The 16,144-nt window shown below is 43.6% G+C and overlaps 1 protein-coding gene across 1 annotated transcript in view; it reads left to right on the plus strand.

The window, feature by feature from the left end:
* The first annotated feature begins 10,171 nt into the window (after positions 1 to 10,171).
* Positions 10,172 to 16,144, plus strand: part of LOC127653509 (glutamate receptor ionotropic, NMDA 2B-like) — an 87,449-nt gene continuing 81,476 nt past the window's right edge. The window contains exons 1-2 of the mRNA XM_052140198.1: positions 10,172 to 10,478; positions 11,220 to 11,416. The gene's annotated coding sequence lies outside the window, so the exon portion shown is untranslated. The remainder of the gene's footprint in view (positions 10,479 to 11,219; positions 11,417 to 16,144) is intronic.

The raw sequence follows: 16,144 nt of genomic DNA on the forward strand, positions 1-16,144 counted from the left end.
ATGACCCAGTGGACGATGCTCTGTTTGGATACAACAGATGGAGGTGAGTGCCGTCAGGAGGGCAGTCTTCAAGGAGAGCGCCTTTAACTCAACTGACTCTAGGGGATCAAATAGAGCTCCAAGTAGGCCTTTGGGGTTGAACCTCCTCACGCCTCTCAGGAACATGACGATCAAGTCGTGCTTCCCAAAATAATTACAGTCTACCACATAGTTATGTGGCGATATAGCGGCTACATACACCTTCAAGGTGGAGGGGGACAGCCGTCCCTCCAACCTCTCTTGCAGAAAGGAAAGCACTGATCCGACTGCGCATCTCTGGGGATCTTTGCATCGGGAAGAACACCACTTAGCGAACAGGTGCCACATCATGTCGAGGGGGCTCTGGCCTGAGTGATCGTGTCGATTACTGCAGATGTTACCACAACCCACCGCCTTTTTTGGGTATGATGAAGTAGGGGCAGTAGAACCCCTTCCTCATCTTGGCTGGAGGAGCAGGCTCTATAGTGTCCTTCCGTAGGAGGGATGCGATCTCCGCACGCAGGGCAACGGCGTTCTTGCCTCTCACCGTAGTTAAGCGGACACTGTTGAACCTTGGCGGGTGCCTGCTGAATTGAATCGCATAGCCGAGTCGGGCAGTCCTAATCAGCCATCGCGACGGGTTGGGGGACCAAGGGAACAACCGTGTCGGATGTACTGGCGGGCGGGGCCTCGTGACGGGGCAGAGCCTGAGGTGCCACTTGTGGCCGTGCCGAGTCCAGGAACATTAAAGCACTTATCTGGATCCTTGTGACCACTCCCAGAACAGCCTGGGATGGGAGAGGAAGAAATTCGTCCTCGTAACCCATGGAGGCCATCACTTTGTGGGCAGATTTGTGCCACAGCTGGGCGCGCAGAGGGCCCGAACCTGCCAGAGGGAACCATGGACACTGAGTGTGGGGCCCAGGATGTGAGGAAACTGCTCTTTTCTTGAGAAAGTGGTTACCACAGCCAGTTGGGTGTGCGGCGAAATCAAAAGAAAATGGAAATAAAGATTCTCCACCCAGCCCTCCACCGGGGGAAGGAGTGGTCTTTTTTCCAGCTCCTGAAGTGGAGGTTCCTGGGCTTCCTGGGCTGCCCATCTCAGGCGATGAGCTGCCCTTGGCGACGAGCAGACGGGGTGCGCTGTCATGAGCCGCACCAGGGGAGGTGCAGAATAGCCTCCGTCTGCTTCCTTACCGTCGAAAACTGCTGGGCGAAGTCTCTGATGGTGTTTCCGAACAGGCCAGCCTCTCTCAACTCGACTAGGTTGAGCCAAAGGTGGCATTCCTGGATCATCAGGACATCGCCTGCCCAAGAGACCGCACCGTGACCTTCGTCGCCCGGAGGGCGAGATCGGTCGCTGAGCGCTGCTCCTGCATTAAATCCAGGTCAGCTCCTTATATACCCGTATGTCTGGGGGAGTGGCATGCAAATTCCACTTGCCAAATTTCATTGGCCTTTTCTCAAAAATTAGAGATGTCTGGAGCTCCCAGGAACGACCACTAGTGTCACTACATCGACACAACGTCGAGTGAGTGACAGAAGGGGAACACTCTAGCACCCTCATCTTGAACATAGGCACACCTCAAAGCTGTACACTAAGCCCTATGCTGTACACCCTTTTCACACATGACTGTGTTGCTGCCCAACCCAACAATGTCATCATAACGTTTGTTGATAACCCCACAGTCATTGGTCTTTTTACAGGCAATGATGAGATGGCCTACAGGGGAGTGGTGTAAGAATTGGTCACATGGTGTGAGGCTTACAATCTCACACTGAACATCAGCAAGACCATGGAGATGGTTGTGGACATGAGGTGGGGCAAGCGATTCCATCAGCCACTAAAGATTGGAGACTCTGAGGTAGAGAGAGTGAAAAGCTACAAGTTACTTTTTATTTGATTACATTGTTATTGTTGTTTTGTTTATGTTTTTCTTTCTATACCCTGTTACCCCTGTTTTTTTAGAGCAGTTTAAAAAATACATAAAATAAAATTAATTGTATAACAGCGGAGATGACAATAAAGATCTTGAACTATATACTTTTAAGTGCTCCATACTGCATTACAATAAGTTCATATTATGGTTCTACACAATGCTCTCCCACATTATTAGCTGTTTTAACTGTGCTTATTTCTGTCATTGACATAAGTAGCAGAAGGTGGTAATAGACAAGCATTGCACAGTTTTATACCAACTTGCTGTTAACATTTCTTTAGTTACCTCGGCATTCCTACATATTGAACCACTGTAGCTTCTAAAACCACCATACAGCAATGAGTCACCAAAGGCTGTAATATACTGTGAATATAGTCACGACTCTGCTTCATGTCATACCAAACAACGGCCTTCAACCATGACTATATTCACAATATAACTCAACTTCTCACACCTTATTCCTTAAATATACAATATAACAACTTCTTTCTCATGATGATGATGTAATGGTGAAAAATACCTGTTTTATCATAATAAAATCATGTTAACACATATGTATTTTGAGTATTTGTGAGTATTTTAATGTTTACAGATTAAACCCCATTGACTTCCATTGTAAGTGTCTCACTGGAACACACATTTGTGCTTTTATTAAAGAAAAGGAGGAACGAGTCGAAATTATTTGTTGTGGTAATTAATATGCTGTGGATTGAGCTTAACTTGTTTTGATCCTGGAATATTCCTTTAATATGATACATTATTAAAACATGAAATGGCTGAACAGGTCTGATGGGGTCAGAGAGTTTTGATCGGGTCAGTGCTGTGCTTTCACAACATTTGACATTTTTCATGAATTTATACAGTATGAGTGTACTTTCCAGCAATTACTGAAAAAAAAAACAACAAAAAAAAACAATCCAAAATAAATTAATAAAACCTGAAAAAATTGCAAAAAAGGCGAAAACATTGTGAAAACTAGCAAAAAAATAAATGCTATGAATGAAACATGTGAGTACAGGTGCACATTACAAAATGCATGTGCTGATACGATATCTGAATATTTAAAGCAGCTGATTACGATTGTTTGAGGTTCTGCTTTTTTATGCTAACTTCTTTCAAATCACAGATTATTAATGACATTAATTCAAAAAAATTACAAAACAAATTTGTGAAAACCTTCAGACATTTGACATTTTTCACAAAGTTATACATTGTAACAATTACTGCAAAAACTAAATTCTCGCTGTGGGGGCCAGTTCCCCTCTGACAAACCCCACCCTAACCCTAAACCAGACTCACTGTGGGGGCCAGTTCCCCTCTGACAAACCCCACCCTAACCCTAAACCAGACTTACTGTGGGGGCCAGTTCCCCTCTGACTAACCCCACCATAACCCTAAACCAGACTCACTGTGGGGGCCAGTTCCCCTCTGACAAACCCCACCCTAACCCTAAACCAGACTCACTGTGGGGGCCAGTTCCCCTCTGACAAACCCCACCCTAACCCTAAACCAGACTCACTGTGGGGGCCAGTTCCCCTCTGACAAACCCCACCCTAACCCTAAACCAGACTTACTGTGGGGGCCAGTTCCCCTCTGACTAACCCCACCCTAACCCTAAACCAGACTCACTGTGGGGGCCAGTTCCCTCTGACTAACCCCACCCTAACCCTAAACCAGACTCACTGTGGGGGCCAGTTCCCTCTGACTAACCCCACCCTAACCCTAAACCAGACTCACTGTGGGGGCCAGTTCCCCTCTGACTAACCCCACCCTAACCCTAAACCAGACTCACTGTGGGGGCCAGTTCCCTCTGACTGACCCCACCCTAACCCTAAACCAGACTCACTGTGGGGGCCAGTTCCCTCTGACTGACCCCACCCTAACCCTAAACCAGACTCACTGTGGGGGCCAGTTCCCCTCTGACTAACCCCACCCTAACCCTAAACCAGACTCACTGTGGGGCCAGTTCCCCTCTGACTAACCCCACCCTAACCCTAAACCAGACTCACTGTGGGGCCAGTTCCCTCTGACTAACCCCACCCTAACCCTAAACCAGACTCACTGTGGGGGCCAGTTCCCCTCTGACTAACCCCACCCTAACCCTAAACCAGACTCGCTGTGGGGGCCAGTTCCCCTCTGACCAACCCCACCCTAACCCTAAACCAGACTCGCTGTGGGGGCCAGTTCCCCTCTGACCGACCCCACCCTAACCCTAAACCAGACTCGCTGTGGGGGCCAGTTCCCCTCCGACCGACCCCACCCTAACCCTAAACCAGACTCGCTGTTGGGGCCAGTTCCCCTCTGACTGACCCCACCCTAACCCTAAACCAGACTCGCTGTGGGGGCCAGTTCCCCTCTGACCGACCCCACCCTAACCCTAAACCAGACTCGCTGTGGGGGCCAGTTCCCCTCTGAATGACCCCACCCTAACCCTAAACCAGACTCGCTGTGGGGGCCAGTTCCCCTCTGACTGACCCCACCCTAACCCTAAACCAGACTCGCTGTGGGGGCCAGTTCCCCTCCGACCGACCCCACCCTAACCCTAAACCAGACTCGCTGTGGGGGCCAGTTCCCCTCCGACCGACCCCACCCTAACCCTAAACCAGACTCGCTGTGGGGGCCAGTTCCCCTCTGACCGACCCCACCCTAACCCTAAACCAGACTCACTGTGGGGGCCAGTTCCCCTCTGACTGACCCCACCCTAACCCTAAACCAGACTCGCTGTGGGGGCCAGTTCCCCTCCGACCGACCCCACCCTAACCCTAAACCAGACTCGCTGTGGGGGCCAGTTCCCCTCCGACCAACCCCACCCTAACCCTAAACCAGACTCGCTGTGGGGGCCAGTTCCCCTCCGACCAACCCCACCCTAACCCTAAACCAGACTCGCTGTGGGGGCCAGTTCCCCTCCGACTAACCCCACCCTAACCCTAAACCAGACTCGCTGTGGGGGCCAGTTCCCCTCCGACTAACCCCACCCTAACCCTAAACCAGACTCGCTGTGGGGGCCAGTTCCCCTCTGACCAACCCCACCCTAACCCTAAACCAGACTCGCTGTGGGGGCCAGTTCCCCTCTGAATAACCCCACCCTAACCCTAAACCAGACTCACTGTGGGGGCCAGTTCCCCTCTGACTAACCCCACCCTAACCCTAAACCAGACTCACTGTGGGGGCCAGTTCCCTCTGACTAACCCCACCCTAACCCTAAACCAGACTCACTGTGGGGGCCAGTTCCCTCTGACTAACCCCACCCTAACCCTAAACCAGACTCACTGTGGGGGCCAGTTCCCCTCTGACTAACCCCACCCTAACCCTAAACCAGACTCACTGTGGGGGCCAGTTCCCCTCTGACTAACCCCACCCTAACCCTAAACCAGACTCACTGTGGGGGCCAGTTCCCCTCTGACTAACCCCACCCTAACCCTAAACCAGACTCACTGTGGGGGCCAGTTCCCTCTGACTAACCCCACCCTAACCCTAAACCAGACTCACTGTGGGGGCCAGTTCCCCTCTGACTAACCCCACCCTAACCCTAAACCAGACTCACTGTGGGGGCCAGTACACCTCTGACTAACCCCACCCTAACCCTAAACCAGACTCACTCAGTGTTTACCAGAATTATGAAGCTCTATGATGGACAATTTGACGCAAGATTGACTCAAATCACATTTGCATGTGAAAATTATCAGTGGCAAATATGCGGCAGGTTTGCTGCAAGAAGACTAAGTAGACCTTGTGTAGACTAATTAAACTAAAGAAAAAAATCGCATAACATAGTTTTGCACGCCGGTTGAATACTGACAAAACGGAAACGTAGTATCTACCAATGATGTGGTGTTCTTTTGTATATTGTATGTCTTGGCCTTAAATCTGTGCATAATACTTTTTTGTGATGTTTAGACTAGTACCTGTTAATAGGAAGAAAGTATTTGTACAACTCTGTTTATTGTGCTTTTAATTCAGAAATGTATGAAATACAGAACCCTCTTCCCTCTCCACCAGCTTCAATTTCTCCTACACCCCTGTCAAACTGGGAGGGGTGGGGGTACAGGTTTGATGGAAATGTATGCCTAGACCTAGAGTTTAGAGCAGGTACGGTGACATTATTGACTGACCTAAATGTATTGTTATTAATACTATTAATACTATTGTCACTATTATTATTATAGATTGCTAGAGCTAATGCTCCTATTATTGTCATGAATTATCATTATAAATGTCATCATTACTACTATCACCACTAATATTAATATATTGCTGTTATTGTTGTGATTGTTGGGGTGATTAATACCCTCACTAAAAATATACTGATACTACCTTCTATACTTGCGTCACAGAAAGGATCTCATCTGTCTACATACATCACTTTATCGATGACTGTGTTGGGCTGTTTTGTATCTCGTTGTTTTTGTTTTTGTGCTTTTTCTCTCTTCTGTATTGTATATGTGTCTCACTCCCTTGTATGTGTTACTCTTTTGTTAATTTGCAATAAAAAAAAAATAAAAAAAAAAGGAAATGTATGCCTCTGTCCTCTTTGTGTAACAATAACGTCTTTTAACTATATGCCATTTCTATCATCCATACTGTAAAAATACATTTTGTAGATACACATCGTCCCCCGGTCCGCTAGGAAACATCTTGGAGGAGCTGGATGTGTGAGTATCCTCCTTCAACAGTGACCTGGACAAACCTCACAAACATTCATACTTGCTTGCCTCATTTTACCTCAAATGCCTCACACCTCAACTACACACGTGACTGTACACTGACCATGTTTTTGTGACTTCACTAGACATTTCCGATCATTTCTTCTTTAGGTTTAACATAGCATACCCATCTTTCCTCGATGGTCTCATCCTCTCTTCCCTCCTCTAACCAATGGTCCTTGCTTGATGCCTTTAATGCTGCTAACAATCCATGCTCCTCTTTAATATCTTGTCAAGACAATATTTGTAACATGTGGCCAGCACGTGCCACACCCCTAAGCCCTGGCTATCTGATGTTCTTTGTGAACATCGATCCAAACTCAGGGCTGCTGAAAGACACTACCACCAATCTAAAGCTGACCTGAGAACGCATCAGTCAATGCTCTCTTTTTTCTCTGCTAACTTCTTAACCTCTGAAACATCATACTATCAAAGAAAAATTAACAGCACGTCTTCAAAACTTTCAAATTTTGCCTATGTCCTCCTCCCCCTCACACATCTTCTCTAATAGCTGATGATTTTGCCACTTTTTTACACAGGCAAAATAACAAACATCAGCACGCAATTCTCCACAACACAAACACACAGACACCCATCACCAACACACAACCCCCTGCTCCCCTCTTTCTCTCCTCTCTGAGGCTCAGGTGTCTCCGTCCACCCTACTACCTGTCCCCTTGATCTTAATCCCTCCCAACTCCTCCAGGCCATTTCTCCTTCTACCCTACCTTTGCTCGCACATATTATTTACACTTTTCTCCTTACTGGTTCCTCCCCAGTACATTTGAGGAGGCTCGAGTAACCCTAGTGCTTAAGAAACCCACACTAAACCCTGCACTCTTATAAAACTACAGACCGGTCTCTCTTCTCCCCTTCAGAGCGAAAACACTTGAACGAGTCATGTTCAGTCAGGTCTCCACTTTTCTCTTCCAGAACAACCTGATAGAAAGCAACCAGTCTGGCTTGAAAAGCAGATACTCAACTGAAACTTCCTTGCTGTCTGTCACTGACGCTCTGAGGTTGGCGAGAGCAGCATCCAAATTATTTGTTGTCATTCTACTGGATCTGTCCACTGCTTTTGATACGGTTAACCACCAGATCCTCTTTTCCATCGTCTTGACCATGGGCTTCACAGGAACAGGTGAACGATTATCAAAAGTGAGTAAATTTACCATGTTTTAAACACCTGTCTCTGCAAATGTTTGTTAATCCTCTGGGATCGGCGGACACGCCGGCACGTCCTGATGGATATTTTTGGCATTACAGCAGAAACAACTTAAAATACTCCGTCATTTTGGGTATACAGATAAGTGTAAGACATCATTAGAGACTATAAAGTGTCGACTTTTATTTGTGTACACTCACAACAACAACAAAATCTTGTGCTATTTAAAATAAAGAAAATAAAAAGGGTGAGCTATCAGCAGTCTCTGTGTTCACGAGCATATTTCAGAAACACGTCACAAAAATGAACTGAAACTCCACAAATACTTATCACACAAACCTGAAACATATGTCTAAAGAAAGCTTAAAATGTCTTTTAAATAAAAACAATTCAAATTTAAAACAAATATTCTCCTGCAATGTAATCTGTATGAAACAACACAATGTACAGTTTTCCTGGCTCAGTGAATTATCTGTAATGTGACCCCACCCACCAGCAGAGTGCGCCATTCATACGCTAATGTTCTGAGACGATCAAGCGAAATGTACACGCCCCCGACTGTGCCATGAAAACATATAGTTCTTTCACTTATCTGCACGTTTGAAAGATTGCAAGATACACAGGTGAGGAAACTCCTGTATAGTGACGAAGAGTTCACATTTTCCTCAGAAGAAGAGCGGGACTTCCATGAACGTTTGTATTTTGAAGAGATACAATTTCAGACGAGTAAGCCATTTAGTTTTCATTAGCTGACATGCTATTTTATATAAACATGTACAAAATTTACTAGTGGGACTGTTTCCAGACTTGCCAGACAGGATTCAGAGTATTGACATTTGAAATATAACTCCAAATAAGCAAGTTTTAGTTACATTTAAATGCTGTTTCGGCTAAAGCAGGTATTTAAATTGTATGCTGTATGATATCAACACGATATGTAATGATGCTGAAAATTCAGCTTTGATTACAAATTGCATTTTACAATATATTCAAATAGAAAACTGTTTACAATATCACTGTTTTTACTGTATTTTGGATAAAATAAATCCAGTCTTGGTGAGCAGAAGAGACTTATTTTAATGGTAGTGTAGGTCTAAAATTAAGTCTTTATGTAAAGAAAATATATAGTCAGATTACTTCTTTTAACTTACAACTTGATTTTGATCATTAAGTCTCCTCACATTCATTCTGTATCCCTCATTGATAGGCCCAGAGGGGTCTTTTGTCTACTCAGGTGTGAATTACAATCAGTATTCATGATCATTCACGCCTCCTCGGATATGACCTTTCAACACTAAAAGTGTCTTACAAAAGTTCAATGACTATATTGTTTTGTATGAATGAGTGATCAGGATGATTTTCACATCATTTTGTAGCAAAACCTCTAGGCTACAAGATCCAGTTCTCAAAAGTATTGTGGACAAATGTTTGTGTTATATGGCCTTATTTCAGTTACTTAAAACTTTAGTTTTTTCAAAAACCACACATAAACATTATTTTCTCAAAAATACAAACATGTACACACATGTTGCTCACATATTATTGTAGCCCAGTTTGTGCTGAAGACAGTGTTATCAGATTTTAGACATTAATATGTTTTTAAGCAACTGAAAAAAGCACAAATGTCAAGGCATGTCAAAACTTCTCCAGGGCCCAAAACAATCTGTACTATCATGAAATGAACTTTGACTCACTGATGAATATTATTTAATAAAAGTGAATGTTTATCACTAACTTTATTCAACTCCCTGTTACGCACCTGCATCTCGGTGAAATCGGAGCAAAAGATTTACGCTCAAGTTTCCAATTCAGAAGTCTGACTAGTTCCGATCCATTGCACTTTTCCTAGTAGGAAGTTGTAAATTCCGACTTTCCAAGGTTGAAAGGAATGCAACATTAATGTCAGTTTGCTGAGTAACTGTTGGCGCCAACATTTGCACCTACAATTTAGGCTTGATGTGAATAAGCCTTTAGAAAACAGCTGCCTATTTAGGGTTAGGGTTACTAGGTGCCCTACGAGGTTTTGGGCCAGACAGACCCATTAACAGTGATGATGTTTCACTGCTCTGACACTAGAGGGAGACACAGTACTGCTCATGTCTGTGCAGTGCCACTTCACACCTCCTGTCTCTCTCACTCTCTCTCATTGCATACTAATGCTGCTGACCCCCCTAGCATGATAAAGAGAGAGTTAGATCTGTCTAGTGCTCTCTCTCGCTCTCTCTCTCTCTCTCTCTCTCTCTCTCTCTCTCTCTCTCTCTCTCTCTCTCATACAGGCAGCAGTGTGTGTGTGTGTGTTTTGCGCAGCGGTACAGATGCAGCATGTGTGTGTCGACAGTGGCGTGTGTGTGTGTTGCGAGCAGGTGTTTGTGTGAGGCATCAGAGGGAGGGACACACACACCCTCCAAAAGAGCAGGAAAGACGGAGGCGGCAGCAGTTTTCGCTTTTTTCTTTCGTTTTTTGTTCTTTTTCTTCCTCATCGTGATCGTGGGAGGTGCTCTCTCTTCTCATTTGCTGGCTCTGTCCATCATCTGCCTGCTCGTCTACTTCTCCGTCTATCTCATCTATAATTTCTGCTATTGATGAGCGGCGGAGGAGTGTGTGTTTCTGCTCTCCCTCCATCATCCTGATGCTGGTGTGTTGTGATTGTAGGTAGGTTGATCTGTGTTCACTGTTGTGTGATTGTGTGTGTTCTGTTGGAAAACCACACACATGAACACACACATGCAGTATGTGATGTAGAGAGGGACGTGTGTCTTCCCTCAATCAGTGTGTGTGTGTGTGTGTGTGTGTGTGTGTGTGTGTGTGTGTACACTGTACCAGCACAACCTCATATAGATCCTCGTACACTCATCCTCCACCTGTCTCTCTCTCTGTTCTGCTGCTCTGTTACCTGTATGTGTGTGTGTGCACACATAATTTTCATACACACTCCAGTTGTGAAAGCATATATAATTGTGTATATATATCCTATATACATAATCAATATTCTGTCTGTAAATCTTCATTACTGGTGTGTTCATTAGTCTTTCACTCCACATGTCTGTCCCTCTTTGTCTTTATCTGTTTATCTGTTATCATGCATTAGTGTGTGTGTGTGTGTGTGTGTGTGTGTGTGTGTGTGTGTGTGTGTGTGTGTGTGTGTGTGTGTGTGTGTGTGTGTGTTCATTAGAGCAGGAGCTGCTGTTCAATCAAAGCACGTAAAGTTGCATTGTTTCAGCCGTGTGTGCGTGTGTGTGTGCGTGTGTGTGTGTGTGTGTGTGTGTGTGTGTGTGTGAGTTTCCCTCCATCCTCCAGACGTTTTCTTTGGGAATGTTGATCAGTGTGTTTGCTGGTGATCTCACTGGATGACACGTTTGGATCCAGCTTTTGTTTCTTCTTTTCCCCCCCGAGGAAACTCAGTTTCTTCATGACACTGAACTGCGACGCTTCTCCAGATGAGCAAACACACGCCACTCTTTCTGCTCTTTTACAATCGGACTAAATGTGAAGTGAGAGCGTTTCTGCTGCGCTAAATGTGAACGGGACGCTGGATCCATACGAGGACTTTATCAAGGACGTTTCTGACACAATCACGTTGACTCTGTTCGGTGAGTATGTGTGTGTGATCTGTGTGTGTGTGTGTGTGAGCTGTGTGAGTGTGTGTGCTGTGATCTGTGTGAGTGTGTGTGTGTTAGATTCACACACACACACACACAGATACACACATACATACACTCACACTGATACACACACACATGGTGATGCATCCTTCATTTATCGAGAGATCATTCAGTCTCTGTGTAAATTCATTGAATTCATCTCGATGTGTTTATCGGCATGTCTTGCAATAGTGAAGCAATAATATAGAAAAACTGAAAAGAGAAATATTAGAATTACAATGATTAATAATTATAACATTATATGCTGTATGGACTAAAGTTATAATAGTTTTACATTTTTATTTCTATTTGAATGAAAAGTGGTGGTGGTGTAGTGGTCTAAAGCACATAACTGGTAATCTGGTAATCAGAAGGTTGCTGGTTTTATCCCCACAGTCACCACCATCGTGGGTCGTATAGCAGGACACCCAAATGTGCAGTTTGTTCATAATCATAATTTTACAGTTTCTTTTTTTCAAAATATAAGCACAATTATCCAAACACCACACTCAATTTGCATAATTCCTAGATTGTTTGCAAAATGACTGTCAAAAAAAAAACACACTTCAGTCAAAACATATACACATATTTGTGAAAAGGCTATTAGTTTTTATTTAACCAACACAGTCCTCAATGATCAGACACTATTGCAGCCAGTTTCACACTGCTGTGATAAATAAAAAACACATTTGTAAAAAACGAATTTTAGGAAATAGCATGTGCTAGATTTTTGGCCAGACATTGTTATGTAAGGGATAATTTAGATTGGAAAAAAATTGAGACAAACCCACAACATTCTTCATGATTAGTTTGAGATATAGGGAGAATGTACACAAATAGGCCTACTATAAACTGACCATGCACTGCACAACACTGATGCTGCTGACTGAATATTTCAAGTATTTATTTCAATACTTACAATATTTCTTACCATAATCAGTTACAGTAATCAACCTACAATGAAATCAATGAAACATAAAATCTGTAGACAAATAAAAATGACTGCATGAATTACAGTACATACACTTTGACTCTTTAGACACTTTTGAAAAGTAAAGTAAACAGAAATTACAGAAAACTGTAAAACCAACAAGAATACTGTAACTATTCATCTCTCCGTCTGGCTGGATCAGGCCATAAGATTTCATCCACATCACAGGCTATGTCTTCATTGGCAAGGCACCGTTGAAGAATCGCCGTGTGATGAATCCAGCCCTGCACAGAAGCTGCTTCAATAAGATCACAGGCCTGCTCCATGGCCTGAATGAGGGGCAAACGGTCATAGGGCCGCAGGTCGTATACCTTCCACCGCCACGCTGAAAAAAACTCTTCTATAGGATTCAGGAAGGGGGAGTATGGGGGAAGGTATAAGACTTCAAAATCAGGGTGATCATGGAACCAATTCTGGACCAGAGCAGCCCGATGGAATGAGACATTGTCCCAAACGACAATGTACCGCATCTGGTCCACTTGGTGTAATGCTGTGACAATCTCATGCAATCGGTCAAGAAATGCAAGAATTAGATTTGCATTATAGGGTCCCAGATTTGCATGGTGGTGGAGGACCCCATTTTGTGTGATAGCAGTACAAATGGTGATGTTACCCCCTCGCTGCCCTGGCACACTGGTGATTGCCCTGTGTCCAATTACATTTCTCCCTCTTCTTGTTTTCGCAAGGTTAAATCCAGCCTCATCCACATATATAAATTCATGTTGAATTTCTGCTGCATCCATTTGCAAGACTCTCTGAAACACATTAAAGACAATAAGATGCTATTCAATATCTATTGCACAGTATTTGTTTTTTGTGACAGAACATTATGAGCAGTGCACAATACCACACCATAGTAAGATGAACAATACATCCCTCCACATACTCATTGCGCAGATGTTTCACTCTCTCTGAATTTCTGTCAAATGGTACCCGATACACTTGCTTCATGTATATTTGATTTTTCTTTAGGATTCGACCTACATTAGTTACATTAGTTGACAGAGAGACTCGTTGGATGTTATTTAAAATATTGTCATCATTGATGATATTGGCTTGGATTTCTCGCAGCCTGATACAATTATTGGCCAAAACCATGTTCACAATGGCAGCCTCTTGTGCACGAGTGAACATGGGGCCCCTTCCACCTTGGTGTCCTCTACCCTCAATCCTATGTAAAAACAAATTTGATATATATATAAATAATACATATGCAGCCTACTGTCAAATGTCACAGTAAACATTATTGATGACAAGTACAGCAAGCTTCAGTTTCAATGTACTGTGTGGTTAGCTTACCTGTTTTCTCTATGAAATGTCCGAATTACTGACGCAACAGTATTTCTGCTGAGATTTGGTTGAACTCTTTGTCCAGCTTCCATCAGTGTCAGTCCATGGTTGATAACATGGTCAATAAGTGTTGCACGGATTTCTCGAGTCAAATTTGGTCCTCGTCTTTGTTCAGGTTCTATCAACCCTTCAAGTCCTTCTCTACCTCTTCCTCTAACCCCTTCTCTTCCTCTATCTCCTTCTCTTCCTCCTCTACCACCTTCATCTCCTCTTTGAGCTCCCCCTCTCATTCTCACTCTTCTTCTTCTTCTTCTAACTCCTTCCATTTTTGTTGAAGACAGGTGTACTCACCTGCTGCCTTTTATAGCACAACTGAGTGCTGCGTTTTCAAATTAGCACATGTGTGCTTCCACACCTGGTGGTTGTGATTATCCAATTCGTTCATTAGTGTGGTCATTGGCAATCCAGTGCTTTGTAATGACAAGGAAGTAACCTCACAATCCTTATCTGTGTCTAAGGTGTGAAAATGTGTTTAGAGTTTTACAAATCACTGTGTGTAATGTTTTGCAAAAAGGGTGAAGCAGACATTGTGTGTAATGTTGTGCAAATCTGTGGAGGTGTTTTGCTCATTGGAGTAGAATTTTGCAAATTGTGTGGAAATTTTTGTTTTAGTGTGTAAACAATCGTAAAAAACTGTAATAAGAGCAACTGAATTTCATCCCAGACACGGCTGGTGTGTTTTCTGTAGGGGGGCCAGAGGGGACACCTGGGGGGTTTACGAAACATGTATATATACTGTTCAGATATGTAGCTAAATTCATCTTTTAGTATGTGACATTTTTTTAAAATTATATTACATTTTAGATATTTGTAAAATGTGCTGCTTCTCTATGTCCATATACTGTCATATACTGTCATATACAGTCATATACTGTCATATACTGTCCATATACTGTCATATACAGCCATATACTGTCATATACTGTCCATATACTGTCATATACTGTCATATACTGTCCATATACTGTCATATACAGTCATATACAGTCATATACTGTCCATATACTGTCATATACTGTCCATATACTGTCATATACAGCCATATACTGTCATATACTGTCCATATACTGTCATATACTGTCCATATACTGTCATATACAGCCATATACTGTCATGTACTGTCCATATACTGTCATATACAGTCATATACTGTCATATACAGTCATATACTGTCATATACTGTCCATATACTGTCCATATACTGTCATATACCGTCATATACAGTCATATACTGTCATATACTGTCCATATACTGTCATATACTGTCATATACTGTCCATATACCATCATATACTGTCCATATACTGTCATATACTGTCATATACTGTCCATGTACTGTCATATACTGTCCATATACTGTCCATATACTGTCCATATACCGTCATATACTGTCATATACTGTCATATGCTGTCCATATACTGTCATATACTGTCCATATACTGTCCATATACCGTCATATACTGTCCATATACTGTCCATATACTGTCATATACAGTCATATACAGTCATATACTGTCATATACTGTCATATACTGTCCATATACTGTCATATACAGTCATATACTGTCATATACTGTCATATAGTGTCATATACTGTCCATATACTGTCATATAGTGTCATATACAGTCATATACTGTCATATACTGTCCATATACTGTCATATACGGCCGGCTGTGGCTTCGGTGGTAGAGCGGGTCGGCTGCTAATTGCAGGGTTGGCGGTTAGATTCCCGGCCCACACGACTCCACATGCCGAAGTGTCCTTGGGCAAGACACTGAACCCCAAGTTGCTCCCAATGGCAGACTAGCACCTTGCATGGCAGCTCTGCCATCATTGGTGTATGAATGTGTGTGTGAATGGGTGATTGGGACACAGTGTATAGCGCTTTGGTAACCTCTGAGGTTAGAAAAAAGCACTATATAAGTGCAGACCATATACTGCCCATATACTGTCAAATGTGATGGTTAAAATATGGTTACTGTAGTAAAGTCGCTGGTAAATACTACAGTTTTACTGCTAATTCCAACATGCAACTATAAACTGTAGTAAACAATGCTTCATTAGTAAAACTATCCTGAACGAACATAAAATAATAGTGAGGGAACTCTGTTATCTGTCGGTGCCCAAGGCGATCACTGACGGGGAAATGTACCTTGACTGCTAATCAGGGATGGATTACCGACCAGGCCAATGGGGCCAGTGCCCAGGGGCCCTTGACTACCCATGGGAGCCCTGGACTTTAAGGCTGTGCGATCTAGTTTGGTGACCCCCCCCCTCCCCCCGCTTGAAAACCTGGGCATGAACAATGGACAACTTTTGGGTGGAGGGGGGCCC

This window comes from Xyrauchen texanus, chromosome 2, assembly GCF_025860055.1.
Source record: "Xyrauchen texanus isolate HMW12.3.18 chromosome 2, RBS_HiC_50CHRs, whole genome shotgun sequence".
Classification (NCBI taxonomy): Eukaryota; Metazoa; Chordata; class Actinopteri; order Cypriniformes; family Catostomidae; genus Xyrauchen; species Xyrauchen texanus.